At 35.3% G+C, this 15762-nt stretch overlaps 1 non-coding gene across 1 annotated transcript; it reads left to right on the forward strand.

The window, feature by feature from the left end:
* The first annotated feature begins 558 nt into the window (after positions 1-558).
* On the forward strand, positions 559-666 carry LOC112760276 (small nucleolar RNA R71). Its single transcript, XR_003180725.1, has one exon. It is a non-coding gene; the product is annotated as a small nucleolar RNA R71 (small nucleolar RNA).
* Positions 667-15762: the final 15096 nt, after the last annotated feature.

Consider the following 15762-nt stretch of genomic DNA (forward strand, 5'->3'; position numbering starts at 1 on the left):
TTGTTCAGAGTTCTCTGTCTGTTGCTGAGTGGATGATGGAAAAGGTTTACTATTGTTAAACCTATTTCTTCCACCATTATTAAAGCCTTGTTGAGGCCTTTGTTGATCCTTCCATGAGAGATTTGGGTGATTTCTCCACGAGGGGTTATAGGTGTTTCCATAAGGTTCACCCATGTAATTCACCTCTGCTATTGCAGGGTTTTCAGGATCATAAGCTTCTTCTTCAGAAGATGCCTCTTGAGTACTGTTGGATGCAGCTTGCATTCCATTCAGACTCCGAGAAATCATATTGACTTACTGAGTCAATATTTTATTCTGAGCCAATATAGCATTCAGAGTATCAATTTTAAGAACTCCCTTCTTCATAGGCGTCCCATTATTCACAGGATTCCTTTCAGAAGTGTACATGAACTGGTTATTAGCAACCATGTCAATGAGTTTTTGAGCTTCAGAAGGCGTTTTCTTTAGGTGAATGGATCCACCTGCAGAAGTATCTAATGACATTTTAGCCAATTCAGATAGACCATCATAGAATATATCCAAGATGGTCCATTCTGAAAGCATGTCAGAAGGACACTTTTTGGTCAGTCCTTTGTATCTCTCCCAAGCTTCATAGAGGGATTCACCTTCTTTCTGTCTGAAGGTCTGAACATCCACTCTAAGCTTACTCATCTTTTGTGGAGGAAAGAACTTGGCTAAGAAAGCCTTGACTAGTTTATCCCAAGAGTTCAGGCTATCCTTAGGTTGAGAGTCCAACCATACTCTAGCTCTGTCTCTTACAGCAAAAGGGAAAAGCATGAGCCTGTAGACTTCAGGATCTACTCCATTAGTCTTAACAATATCACATATCTGCAAGAATTCAGTTAAGAACTGAAAAGGATCTTCAGATGGAAGTCCATGAAACTTGCAGTTCTGCTACATCAGAGAAACTAATTGAGGTTTCAGCTCAAAATTGTTTGCTCCAATGGCAGGAATGGAGATGCTTCTTCCATGTAAATTGGAATTAGGTGCAGTAAAGTCACCAAGCATCCTCCTTGCATTATTATTATTTTCGGCTGCCATCTCCCCTTCTTGTTAGAAAATTTCTGAAAGGTGCTTGCTGGATTGTTGTAATTTAGCTTCTCTTAGTTTCCTCTTCAGAGTCCTTTCAGGTTCTGGATCTGCTTCAACAAGAATGTTCTTGTCCTTGCTCCTGCTCATATGAAAAAGAAGGACAGAAAAATAATAATAATAGGGGTCCTTTTTACCACAGTATAGAGGTCCTTGTGTGAGTAGAAGAAAAGAAGAAGAGAAAATTCGAACACAGATGGAAGAGGGGGTTCGAATTTGGGTGAGATGAAGTGTTAGTAAATGAATAATTAAATAGAAGGAGATGAAAGATAAGGAGAATTTTTGAAAATTATTTTTGAAAAAGAGTTAGTGATTTTCGAAAATAGTTTTTGAAAAAGGTTAGTAATTTTCGAAAATTAAAATAAAAAATTAAAATAATTAGTTAATTAAAAAGAATTTTTGAAAAAGAGGGAAGATATTTTCGAAAATTAGAGAGAGAGGTAGTTAGTTAGGTAGTTTTGAAAAAGATAAGAAACAAACAAAAAGTTAGTTAGTTAGTTGAAATAAATTTGAAAATCAATTTTGAAAAGATAAGAAGATAAGAAGTTAGAAAGGATATTTTAAAATCAAATTTTGAAAAAGATAAGATAAGAAGATATTTTTGAAAAGATATGATTGAAATTAGTTTTGAAAAAGATTTGATTTTTAAAATCACAATTAATGACTTGATTCACAAGAAATCACAAGATATGATTCTAGAACTTAAAGTTTGAATCTTTCTTAACAAGCAAGTAACAAACTTGAAATTTTTGAATCAAAACATTAATTGATGATGTTATTTTCGAAAATTAGGAGATAAAGATAAGAAAAAGATTTTTGAAAAATATTTTTTTAAAATTTTCGAAAATAACTAAGAAAAATGAAAAAGATTTGATTTTTGAAAAAGATTTTGAAAAAGATAAGATTTTTAAATTGAAAATTTGATTTGACTCATAAGAAACAAATAGATTTTAAAAATTTTTGAAAAAGTCAACTCAAATTTTCGAATTTTATGAGAGAAAAGAGGGAAAGATATTTTTTTTATTTTTGAATTTTTAATGCTGAGAGAGAAGAACATGAAAATGATGCAATGCATGAAAATTTTGGATCAAAGCAATGAATGCATGCAAGAACACTATGAATGTCAAGATGAACACCAAGAACACTTTGAATGTCATGATGAATATCAAGACTTATTTTTGAAAATTTTTATATGCAAAGAAAACATGCAAGACACCAAACTTAGAAATCTTTCATGTTTAGACACTATGAATGCAAAAATGCACATGTAAAAGAAGAAAAGATGCAAAACAAGAAAACATCAAGATCAAACAAGAAGACTTACCAAGAACAACTTGAAGATCATGAAGAACACCATGAATGCATGAATTTTTCAAAAAATGCAAGATGAACATGCAATTGACACCAAACATTAAATCTGACTCAAGACTCAAATAAGAAACACAAAATATTTTTGATTTTTTTGATTTTATGATTTTTTTTGTATTTTCTTTTAATTTTTTCGAAAATCATTTTGAAAAAGAAAAATAAGGATTCCAAAATTTTTAATATGAATTCCAGGAATCTTGCACTCTTATTCTAAAGCTCCAATCCGAGGGTTAGACAGGGCTTCATAGCCAGTCAAGCTTTAGCATGAATACGCGAGTAATTCATTCAATTTTAGGCCAAAACCTCAGTCCAAAAGAATTTAGACATGGCTTTATAGCCAGCCATGCTTCAACATACTTTATGAAACACTAGAATTCATTCTTAAAAATTCTGAAAAAAAAAAATATATTTTTGAAAACATTTATATTTAAAAATTTTTTTCGAAAACAAAGGAGAAATTTTTGAAAGATTTTTTTTTAAAAAAAATTTGAAAATAAAACAAAAAAAAATTACCTAATCTGAGCAACAAGATGAACCGTCAGTTGTCCAAACTCGAACAATCCCCGGCAACGGCGCCAAAAACTTGGTGCAAGAAATTGTGATCTCAGGCAACGGCGCCAGAAACTCTGTACGCACGTCTTAATAAATCATTTTTTATTCACAACTTCGATACAACTAACCAGCAAGTGCACTGGGTCGTCCAAGTAATAAACCTTACGTGACTAAGGGTCGATCTGACGGAGATTGTTGGTATGAAGCAAGCTATGGTCACCTTGTAAATCTCAGTCAGGCGGATATAAAATAGTTATGGAGTTTTTGAACATAAATAATAAATAGATAGAAAATAAGGATAGAAGCACTTATGTAATTCATTTGTGAGAATTTCAGATAAGCGTATAGAGATGCTTTCATTCCTCTGAATCTCTACTTTCCCGCTGTCTTCATCCAATCAGTCTTACTCCTTTCCATGGCTGGCTTTATGTAAGGACATCACCGTTGTCAATGGCTACTTTTAATCCTCTCTGGAAAATGGTCCGATGCGTTGTCACTGCATGGCTAATCGTCCGGAGGCATCACCCTTGTTAATGGCTGCATCCTATCCTCTTGTGAAAATGGTCCAAATGCTCTGTCACAGCACGGCTAATCATCTGAGGTTCTCGATCATGCTGCAATAGGATTCACCCTCCTTTTGCGTTTGTCACTACGCCCAGCACTCGCGAGTTTGAAGTTCGTCACAATCATTCAATCCCAGAGTCCTACTCAGAATACCACAGACAAGGTTTAGACTTTCCGGACTCTCATGAATGCCGCCATCAATCTAGCTTATACCACGAAGATTCTGATTAAGAGATCCAAGAGATACTCATTCAATCTAAGGTAGAACGGAAGTGGTTGTCGGGCATGCGTTCATAGGGAATGATGATGATTGTCACGTTCATCACATTCAGGTTGAAGTGTGAATGAATATCTTAGAAGCGGAATAAGTTGAATTGAATAGAAAAGCAGTAGTACTTTGCATTAATCCTTGAGGAACAGCAGAGCTCCACACCTTAATCTATGGAGTGTAGAAACTCTACCGTTAAAAATACATAAGTGAAAGGTTCAGGCATGGCTGAATGGCCAGCCTCCATGATCTAAGAACCAGACATCCCAAGATGTCTAATACAATAGTAAACAGTCCTATTTATACTAAACTAGTTACTAGGGTTTACAGAAGTAAGTAATTGATGCATAAATCCACTTCCGGGGCCCACTTGGTGTGTGCTTGGGCTGAGCTTGAATGTTACACGTGCAGAGGCTCTTTCTGGAGTTAAACACCAGGTTGTAATGTATTTCTGGCGTTCAACTCTGGTTTGTGACGTGTTTCTGGCGTTTAACTCCAGACAGCAGCGTAGAACTGGCGTTCAACACCCTTTTACGTCGTCTAAACTCGGCCAAAGTATGGACTGTTATATATTTCTGGAAAGCCCTGGATGTCTACTTTCCAACGCAATTGGAAGCGCGCTATTTTGAGTTCTGTAGCTCCAGAAAATCCACTTTGAGTGCAGGGAGGTTAGAATCCAATAGCATCAGCAGTCCTTCTTCAACCTCTGAATCTGATTTTTGCTCAAGTCCCTCAATTTCAGCCAGAAAATACCTGAAATCACAGAAACGCTTTTGCGTGGTCTAGAAATTTGCGGATAAATCCTCGTTGCAAGTATAGTTTCTAAACCTTCAAAAGTCCTTTCATACAAACATTTTTGGTTGTCACAAGTAACAAATCCCTAAATAAATTGATAACCGAAGTATTCAAACCTTGGGTCATCTTCTCAAGGAATTACAGGGAGGTATGTTCTTATTATTGGTTATGAAGATTGTAAATTGGGGGTTTTGGAAGTAAGGAAGCAGTATGTTGCACAAAAAGAATAAAATAAAATAGTAATAATAAAATAAACTCTTGGCAAGGTATGAAGACTGGAGGTCCTATCCCAGTTATCCTTATCAATTGTAATGAGAATTGGATTTTTCTCCCACTTTATTAACCTCTAACTATGAAGGTAAGTTAAGTGGATGAATTAATTCTTGAAGAATTCCAATTCTCAATCAACAATGAGTTTGATAACTCAAGAGTCACCAATTATTTAACCAAAGCCAAAAGGGAAATATCTAAATTAAATTAAAAGCAAAACAATCTTAAATCTGAAATACCTCAAATAATATTAATTAAGAAAATCATAACATAAATGTAGCATAAGCCAAATAGGCAACATAACTAATATAAGCATTAAAGTATCTGAAGGTAAGAGATAAATATAAAGTAAAAGAACATTGAACTTGGGATTGAGAGTCACTCCTAAAACTAAGAGAAATCCTAAATCCTAATCCTAAGAGAGAGGAGAGAACCTCTCTCTCTAAAAACTACATCTACTCCTAAAATTGTGAATGTGTGAGCCTGCTCATGAATGGATGTATTCCCCCACTTTATAGCCTCTAATCTATGTTTTCTGGGCCGCAAACTGGGTCAAAAACAGTCCAGAATTCGCTGGTTTCGAATTTTGTCACGCTAGATTTCTGTCACTGCGACGCGGCCGCATGGATCACGTAGTCACGTCGCTTAGCGTCAGAGGAACTATAACATATTATATATCAAATTGAAGCCCCAGACGTTAGCTTTCAAACGCAACTAGAACCGCGTCGTTTGGACCTTTGTATCTAAAGTTATAGCCGTTTGAGTGCGAAGAGGTCAGGCTGGACAGCTTAGCAATTTCTCCAACTTCTTGTATTCCTTCCACTTTTGCATGCTTCCTTTTCATCCTCTGAGCCATTCCTGTCCTGTAATCTCTGAAATCACTTAACACACATATCAAGGCATCTAATGGTAATAAAAGAGGATTAATATTAGCAAATATAAGTCCAAAGAAACATGCTTTCAATCAAAGCACATAATTAGGAAGGCAAATGTAAAACCATGCAAATAATATGAATAAGTGGGTAAAGAGTTGATGAAATCCACTCAATTGAGCACAAGATAAATCATAAAATAGTGGTTTATCAACCTCCCCACACTTAAACACTAGCATGTCTTCATGCTAAACTCAAGAGAAGCTATAAAGGTGAAGAGGAATGATAGAATGTATGAAATGCAATCCTATCTATATGAATGCAACTAAATGTGAAATGATTCTACCTACTTGGTTAAAAAGTAAATAAGCTCTTCAAGACAAATACAAACCAATTTTCACTAATTCAAATCATACAATAAAAAGCAAGTGAACTTGTAAGAAGACAGCTCATGAAAGCAAGGAACATAGAATTTAAGCGTTGAACCCTCACTGGAAGTGTATATCACTCTAATCTCTCAAGTGTATAGGGTAATTCACTCTACTCTTCTCTAGTCATGCTTTCTAAACTTTGTTATTCATCTAACCAATCAACAAAATTTAATATACCAATGCAAACATCATGAGGTCTTTTTCAAGGTTGTAATGGGGCTAAGGTAAGGGTAAAGGTATATATATGGCTAAGTGAGCTTTATAAATTGAATCTTTAATTAACCTAAGCTCTCACCTAATATACATATACTCTATATACTTTTAAATTCATGCCTAGCTACCCATAATTCTCACTTCTGTATAATTCCCATACTCATGTACCAAATTTTTCTTTAATTTTTATCACATGTGCATTGATATTTTATTAAACTTAATATTGGGGTAATTTTGTCCCCTTATTTACTTATTTATTGAGTATTTTTGGATTTTTCTCTTTTTTTTGTATGGAAACAAACATAACTTATCAATGCACATGGATTTTCTATTATTTTTCTATTTTGGTTTTTCATGAGTAGGTTCCCAAATTCCTGATATTCAAATAAATTAGAAACATTATACTTTTCCTTTATTAACCCATGTTCCCACAGTTTCCCCATACTTAATTAACACTCTATCTTAAGCTACCCAAAGATTCAATTGGGATATTTAATTGTTTTTCTGCTTAAGGCTAGTAATGTGGTTATAAAACAGAAGGGATTTAAAAGCTCAAGGGGGCTAACAAGGGTGATGTAAAAGGTAGGCTAATTTTGGGATAAGTGAACTAAAATCAAACAATGGCCTCAATCATATGCAAGCATGTAAATACACTAAATATTGGACATATAGAATGGAACAAAGTAAAGATTACAATCATAGAGAAGGGAACACACAGGAATAAAATATTTATGGTTAAATAATGTAACCATGTAAATAAGCTCAAAATCTCACAGGTTGTGTGTTCTTTAGCTCAAAAAACATGTTCCAAATACAACTTCCAAACAAGTTTAACATAAAAAATTTTTTTTCAATTTAAATTAGTGAAATATTATAAAAATTTCTTGAAAAAGAAAATATTACTTCAACCAAGTAGTAACTAAATGCATAAAATCAAATAAATATGCAAATGCAACAACTAATTTAACGAAGAAAATTAAAACATTGGTGTTGAGACAGGGATGTACTAACCCACGGAGATCGGTATCGACCTCCCCACACTTAAAGATTGCACCGTCCTCGGTGCATGCTGAGATGTGTAGGTGGACGGGTTGTTCCAACTGACGCTCTTCTTCAAGGATTGTGCATATGGACTTGTCTTGTCTCCCCATGTAAACGTTTTCCGCTTCCCTTCTGGGTGGCCATCCTGAAAGAAGAGGGAAAAGAAAAAGTAACCCAAAAATAAAGATAGAAAATAAATTAAGTATTGGTGGGTTAATGCCAAAATGATAAGGGTCTCATTTACATGGTAGCTACAACATGTAAGTGAGAAAACAATAGAAGCCATGGCATACCAGTGGTGCAGAATATGCAACAATGGGGAAGAGAGTGAGGAAGGAAAGATAATATAAATTAAAAATCAATACAAAAGTAATACAGGTATAAAAGATTGGCATTGATTTAAATAATATTACCTAACCAGAATAAAACAAGTCATAAGCACCAAGATAATACCAGAAAAGAAATAACAGTTGAATAAGAACATTTGAACACCAATGGTAAAATAATAAATTTAGAAAAATAAAAATCTGCAATGAATGAAAGTATGAAAATAAATAAAATAAAATAAAATGAGTGGGAAAAAGGATGAGAAGAAGAAAAAGAAAGTGAGAAAGGAAAGAGAAGGAAGAAATTAGGATTAGAAAAGAGAAGATAAGAAAATTGGCACTAATCTGGATAGGTTGTGCGACGCTGGCGACGCGGTCGCGTGGGTGACGTGGTTGCGTGGTACGCGATAAGGTTGGGTGACGCGGACGCGTGGGGCACGCGGACGCGTGACTTGATTTGTGCTAGTGGCGCGAGTGCAGCCTCGCGGTCGCACAACTCTCTGTTCAAAACTCAGTATTGCCAAAATTCAGGGTGATGCCGTCGCGTGGTCGACGCGATCGCGCGGATGGCCTTATTTCCAATATGACGCGGACGCATGGGTGACGCGTCGCGTGGCAGGGCTTGTGCTACTAGCACGGGTCCAGCCCAATTCCAGCTCAACTTTCGGCCATGCACCCTTTTTACGCCGATTTCAGGTCACGCGGCCGCGTGGTTGACGCGATCGCGTGGGAGGCCATTATTCCCATATGACGTGGTTGCGTGGGGTAATTTGTGCCATTGGCACGCCTCCAGCGCTGCTCCTGCGTGACTCTCTGTTCATTTATTTTTTTTCTTCACTCCCCTTGCGACGCGGATGCGTCGCTGATGGGATCGCGTCGCGTAGCGAAATTTTTTTTTTTTAATCTGAAAAATGTAGAATGCAGTGTTAATATGAATGTGATACAAAACTCCAGGTTCAATATAACAAAATAAAATAAAATTCAAAAACAAATAAAACTAAATAAAAATGAAAAAGGACGATCATACCATGGTGGGTTGTCTCCCACCTAGCACTTTTAGTTAAAGTGCTTAAGTTGGACGTTTGGTGAGCTCTTCTATTATGGTAGCTTGTGCTTAAACTCATCCAGGAATCTCCACCAGTGTTTGTGATTCCAGTAACCTCCGGGGTCCCAAACTAGGCATGTAAAACCCTTGAGCAGCTTCAAAAAGATTTTTAGGCTCCCGAGGTGTTGGATGTTAGAACAGATTCCAGGATCCCAAACCTTGCTTTTACACCCATTTTTGTCGGGATCTGTTTTTTTCCAATTGGGTGATAAGTAATTTAAATTCTCACTGCAGCTACCAAACAGCTTCCTAGACCCATTCAGTTGAGCTTTACACCAACCTTTGCGTTTAAACTTAAAGCTTCCAACCATGATGAACCTTGCTTGATAATTCTTATCACTGGCCACATTCCTCTTACTCTTGATGCCACAAAGAGCTCTAAGTTGACCATCCGTCTCCAGTAGCCCATATTCAAGTGGGATTAGAAAGCTATGGGATATGAATTTTACCCACTTGAATGTTGTGAAGGATGATGGCAACTTAGGGGGAGGTATTTTTAATGAAATTGCAAGCTCCACTCCCTTGTGCTCTTTTCTGATAACTACCACTTCTTTGCAAGCTTCTTCAATTTCAACCTCTTCCTCTTGGTAGCTCTCTTTCAATTCAATCTCCTCTTCATTGCTTTCCAAGGGCATGGGAGGTTGTGCTTCTTCTTCTTGAATCTCCATCTCTTGATTAACCTCTTCCAAGTCTTCAACTATGATATGCTTTGGAGGTTGTACACCCTCCTCAGCATCAATTTCAACCGTCTTGGAAGGGGGTTCTATGATTGGACTTTCCCATGGAGGTTCTGCATCTCCTAAGTCTTCAACCAACTCTTCTTCTTGAATGATGACAGCTTCTTCTACTTGGTCTAGTATGAATTCATGCTCTGTCTAGTCCACTGGAGCCTCTAGTATCTCCTTCATGCTACGCCCTTCATGAAATTGTCCACATGGGGCTGTGGTTGACCCTTGTATATTTGAGCGTCTAGAAGCCCATTGAATTAATACTTGCTCCAGTTGTTGAACGGTTGCCTGAAATTTAATTACTGTTTCCCTTAGGCGAACCTCTGTTTCTCGGGTTACCGGACTTGGACATGATACAAAAGAAAGTGGTGGTGGTTGGGAGTGATTGGATTGGAATTGGGGTGGTTCTATATATGGTTCATATGGCTCATAAGGTGGTTGGTATGGTGGTTGAGGGTTAGGGTCATATGGAGGTGAATGGCGGAAAGGGGCTTGTGAGTTTGGTGGTCCAAAGTTATGTTGAGGAAAGTGTTCATAGGCATATGGCGGTGGTTGTTGATAGTCCATTGGAGGTGGTTGTTGCCATGAGGATTGATCAAATCCTTGTGGCTCCTCCCATCTTTGATTGTTCTAACCTTGATGCCTGTTCTCATTGTAATTTCTTCTTCCTGCAACATTATTGTAACCAGACTTATAGCCAAAGGGGTGAGAGTTCATAGTAGTAAATAAAAAATTAAAAACAAAAATAAGAATAAATTTAAATTAAAAGGTTATTTAAATTTTAAATTTGAAAATTAAATTTTTAAATTTGAATTTTGAAAAATTTTTAAATTTGAATTTTTGAAATTTGATTTTTGAAATAAGATAAGATAAGATAAAAATTTTTAAAATAATATCCAATAACCTCTTAATTTACGAAAAAGCAAAAATAAAAACAAAAATAAAAACAAAAATAAACAAGCAAAAAGCAAATATTTACAATAACCAATAATAAGGCACACATTTGCAATTCCCCGGCAACGGCGCCATTTTGAAGAGAGAACTTTTGCGTGGTCTAGAAATTTGCGGATAAATCCTCGTTGCAAGTATAGTTTCTAAACCATCAAAAGTCCTTTCATACAAACATTTTTGGTTGTCACAAGTAACAAACCCCTAAATAAATTGATAACCGAAGTATTCAAACCTCGGGTCGTCTTCTCAAGGAATTACAGATAGGTATGTTCTTATTATTGGTTATGAAGATTGTAAATTGGGGGTTTTGGAAGTAAGGAAGCAGTATGTTGCACAAAAAGAATAAAATAAAATAGTAATAATAAAATAAACTCTTGGCAAGGTATGAAGACTAGAGGTCCTATCCCAGTTATCCTTATCAATTGTAATGAGAATTGGATTTTTTTCCCACTTTATTAACCTCTAACTATGAAGGTAAGTTAAGTGGATAAATTAATTCTTGAAGAATTCCAATTCTCAATCAACAATGAGTTTGATAACTCAAGAGTCACCAATTATTTAACCAAAGCCAAAAGGGAAATATCTAAATTAAATTAAAAGCAAAACAATCTTAAATCTGAAATACCTCAAATAATATTAATTAAGAAAATCATAACATGAATGTAGCATAAGCCAAATAGGCAACATAACTAATATAAGCATTAAAGTATCTGAAGGTAAGAGATAAATATAAAGTAAAAGAACATGGAACCTGGGATTGAGAGTCACTCCTAAAACTAAGAGAAATCCTAAATCCTAATCCTAAGAGAGAGGAGAGAACCTCTCTATCTAAAAACTACATCTACTCCTAAAATTGTGAATGTGTGAGCCTGTTCATGAATGGATATATTTCCCCACTTTATAGCCTCTAATCTGTGTTTTCTGGGCCGCAAACTGGGTCAAAAACAGTCCAGAATTCGCTGGTTTCGAATTTTGCCACGCTGGATTTCCGTCAATGCAACGCGGCCGCATGGATCACGCGGTCGTGTCGCCTAGCGTCAGGGGAACTATAGCATATTATATATCAAATCGAAGCCCCGGACGTTAGCTTTCTAACGCAATTGGAACCGCGTCGTTTGGACCTATGTATCTAAAGTTTTAGCCGTTTGAGTGCAAAGAGGTCAGGCTGGACAGCTTAGCAATTTCTCCAACTTCTTGTATTCCTTCCACTTTTGCATGCTTCCTTTTCATCCTCTGAGCCATTCCTGCCCTGTAATCTCTAAAATCACTTAACACACATATCAAGGCATCTAATGGTAAAAAGAGAGGATTAATATTAGCAAATATAAGTCCAAAGAAACATGTTTTCAATCAAAGCACATAATTAGGAAGGCAAATGTAAAACCATGCAAATAATATGAATAAGTGGGTAAAGAGTTGATGAAATCCACTCAATTGAGCACAAGATAAACCATAAAATAGTGGTTTATCAAGCATACGTCGAAACATAACTAATCTATGGAATTTAGTTTCTAACGTTCCCAAAACCTCGTAATTCTCGTTAACCTATCATTTCTATTTCGTCTATGATAACCCATTAGTGTTCCATATACATAAATCATTAGTATTAAGTTGGCCAAACTTGATACCATGAGTTATGCAATGGTAAAGTAATAGCATTAATCATCAGACAGTCATGCATATAAAACAAAAACTCTCGTCACCAAGACAAGTCTTAAGGCATGACAGACACTCAGAGTATGCAATGAAGCATAGCCAGTCCATTCCCAAGGCTCTGTAGGAAAGACAGCTCTGATACCATATTGTAACATCCCGTCCAGCAAAATACCTTGCTTAAGTCAGGGTATTTCCACTAGAAAGAACATTACGTAACCTTCTTTAGTATTAACTACTTAATTATCGAGCCTTTGTATCGAGTTCGCGTTTCAGTTTTAAGAAAATTCCAGAAAATTTTGTTTTTATTTATTAAAGACATGTATCAAGGATAAACATTGCAAATAATAATAACAATCACATAAGTGTTATTAATAGTAATTCTTATACATAATAAGCCATATAAACCCAATTACAATACCTACCCATCTGTTAAAATAAAATATCAAGGGATAATGGCGAGGGGACTCTATGAAACCTGTGTCACTGAAAGGGTGGAAAATTTGGGGGTGAGAACCAAACCACATGTTCTCAGTAGAGGTCGAGAATGCCGTGAAAGTAAAGAATAAAGCGCAAATAGTTAATTTCATTCCGAGACATCTAAAAGAAATTTAACCTTCTTTAAAAGCATTAGTTAATTATTCAAAATCCAAGACCCATATTTTCTTTATAAAACTCTTAAAAGTTTCCTAAACTGTATGAATGACCAACCTGTTCCAAGCATAGGTTCATTAAGTCTATGCTGAACCAGTTTGATTTTTCATACTTTACTAGACCAAAACATAAAAGAAGTTACCTACGCGGTATAAATGATCATCCTGCTCCAAGCATAGGTTCATTAAGTCTATGCTGAATCAGTCAGATAGTTTATACAGAACTAGACCTCAAACGCACTAGTCATGGCCTCAGGCCTAAACAACTCAATCAACACCCAATCACCACAATCCAAACAATCAGTTACAAACACAGGTGATGAGGTTCAAACACAATCAAGAGCAATTACATCAAGTATAGCAATTAGCAATTAAATAGAATTATTTACTTAGGCAAACCAATTACAATATACACACCCAAACAATGTCACATAGGTGCATATGATGAATGTCTAGTCCTAGTGCAGGCCATGAGCTCATGTGTCGGTTAGCACCTACATTCCCGACATTTATTCGGTCACGAGTTCACTTTTCCCGAATACGATTTTTCGTTCAAATAAATGCGCATATAATTATTAGCAGCTCTATTGAGACAGCCTCTGCTTTCTACTCACAGGAAATATACTCTTGGGAACGAAAAATTGCTGTAGGTATCCTAGTTTCCCTACAGAAGCTCTTGGGTTGCTTTAAGCAACAGATAAATAAATATTATCTCTTGGGTTGCATTTAAGCAACAAATAAGCAAACAATATCTCTTAGGTTGTCTCAAGCAACAAACAAACATCTCTTGGGTTGCTTCAAGCAACAAACAAATAAACAAATATCTCTTGGATTGCCTTAAGCAACAGATAATCATACAATAAGTACTTTACTCTTTCCTTTTTCTTTCATAATTGCAAGTACGCAAGCGGGACAAGACCCACGCCCTTGCCAACAATCTCGTATACCAAATAATCTTTTTTTAAAAGAATCATTGAAGTTATTATCATTAAATAAGCCTTAAATATTAATTTTGATTAAGTCCTTATACTTTTATAAAAATTTGGACATAATCTCCTTTAAAAATAGGACTTAGCCACCCTTACGGGTTACGACCAAACAATTTACCAAACTCTTTTCAACCTCTCCAATATCAAATCAATTCAGAATCAAACAAATTCCAATATTGAATCAGCCCTATGACGCTAAGGTTCATCTTTAATTTTATGAACTCATAACTCTCACTCAGACATTCTTAGCACTCTATTTTTTTTTTCTGTTTTTAGTATAGCAAATAAACTCGGAATTGCGCAAAATTTAGGTCCAGGCGTTCATCTTGAAATAAGATTTATAGCAAACCATAGATCATAATTTTTTGGTTTCTCTATTCTTAGGAATAGAGGAAAAATCGTGACTGCTCTACAGTGCGTAAAACCAGAAAAATAGCAGCATGTGATATTAAAAATTCAATATAAAATCCAAGTTAAATCCAATGACTTTAAAAATTAATATAGTTTAACTTCACTTATCCAAGTTTCTTTTCAAATTGGTTTCAGGTCAATATCACTTTTAATGAAGAAGTTATATAACCTAGAAGTTGACTAATTTTCTGCAGAATTCTGTTTTAAAACTTAATGAACTTATCTTCTTCCAAGTCCCATAACTTACTCACTAAAACATGGATAGCCCTGAAATTTAAGTCACATATGCTAAACATACTTAATTTTCACTTTCAATTGGTTGTACCTCGATATCCAACAAGGTTCAAAAGTTATAAACTTCCAAATTTACTGACTTAAGAAAATAGAATCTGGCCTTTACTACATAATGCATCGTATTTCAAAAATTCGTATCTTTTAAACCGCAAGTTCAACTGTTTTGAAATTGTACGATATTAAAATAATAGGACTAAAGTTTCATTTAAAATTGGTTTTGCTTTAAAATTCAATTCAGAACATTCACAGCAGAGCCAACAAGTTACTACTGATCCAAAAATTCTGCAGTAAAAATCAGATCCCACAACCATTACTCAAAAATTCACCATAAATCTTATATTTAATGAAAAGATCTCAAACTCTCCAATTCCGTTCCAATTATTCCTATGTTTAACCAGGACTTGGTTCAACGTAATTCTGATCATCACAAAATTAGTTACAGTCTTTCAAAATTACTGTATTCACTTAAAGGTAATGCATAAAATCAGATTTTACTGCTTAACTTTGAAAATCATAACTAAATCTTCAGTTAATACGAAACCTTCAAATTTAAATCCTAACAACTAAACTTGTTAAAGTTTACTCATATTTTAATCTCATACCATTTCGATCACTAGCAAATTACTAGGCCGTCCTCAAAGTAACCATTCTATTTTGAAAACCAGATTCTTAATAATAGTTTAGTCTTTTAGGCCCTAATTCTTCAACAATTCTCAATCCAGTATCAAATATATCAAATGATTATCTTAGTTTCAACCATTTAAACATAATCAGTCAAACCCACAATCCTCTACTAATCTCAAGTCACTTTCACAGCCATAGCAATATACCAAACAACCATTTCAACAACCAACAATCAATAATTCAATCATCTACCATACATAATTACAATCAATTCAATCACAGCACCATGCACAATCACAATCCCAATCCAACATTCATATAATCAATTAATTACTCACAGCTATTAATACTATTTGAAGTTATTCAGTAAACCTTGTTGGCATTCCTAAATTAAAATCATTTTAAACCCCCTACCTCGATGTCGCAATTACAAAAAACCGGAGACATAATTGCTGCGAGACAGCTGGCTAGACCCCTACTAGTCCCGCAACCGTTTTAGCCAAGAAAGCAGTGACACTACATCTCAGCACAACTGGGACAGCAG

Source organism: Arachis hypogaea, chromosome 16 (assembly GCF_003086295.3).
Source record: "Arachis hypogaea cultivar Tifrunner chromosome 16, arahy.Tifrunner.gnm2.J5K5, whole genome shotgun sequence".
Taxonomy (NCBI): domain Eukaryota; kingdom Viridiplantae; phylum Streptophyta; class Magnoliopsida; order Fabales; family Fabaceae; genus Arachis; species Arachis hypogaea.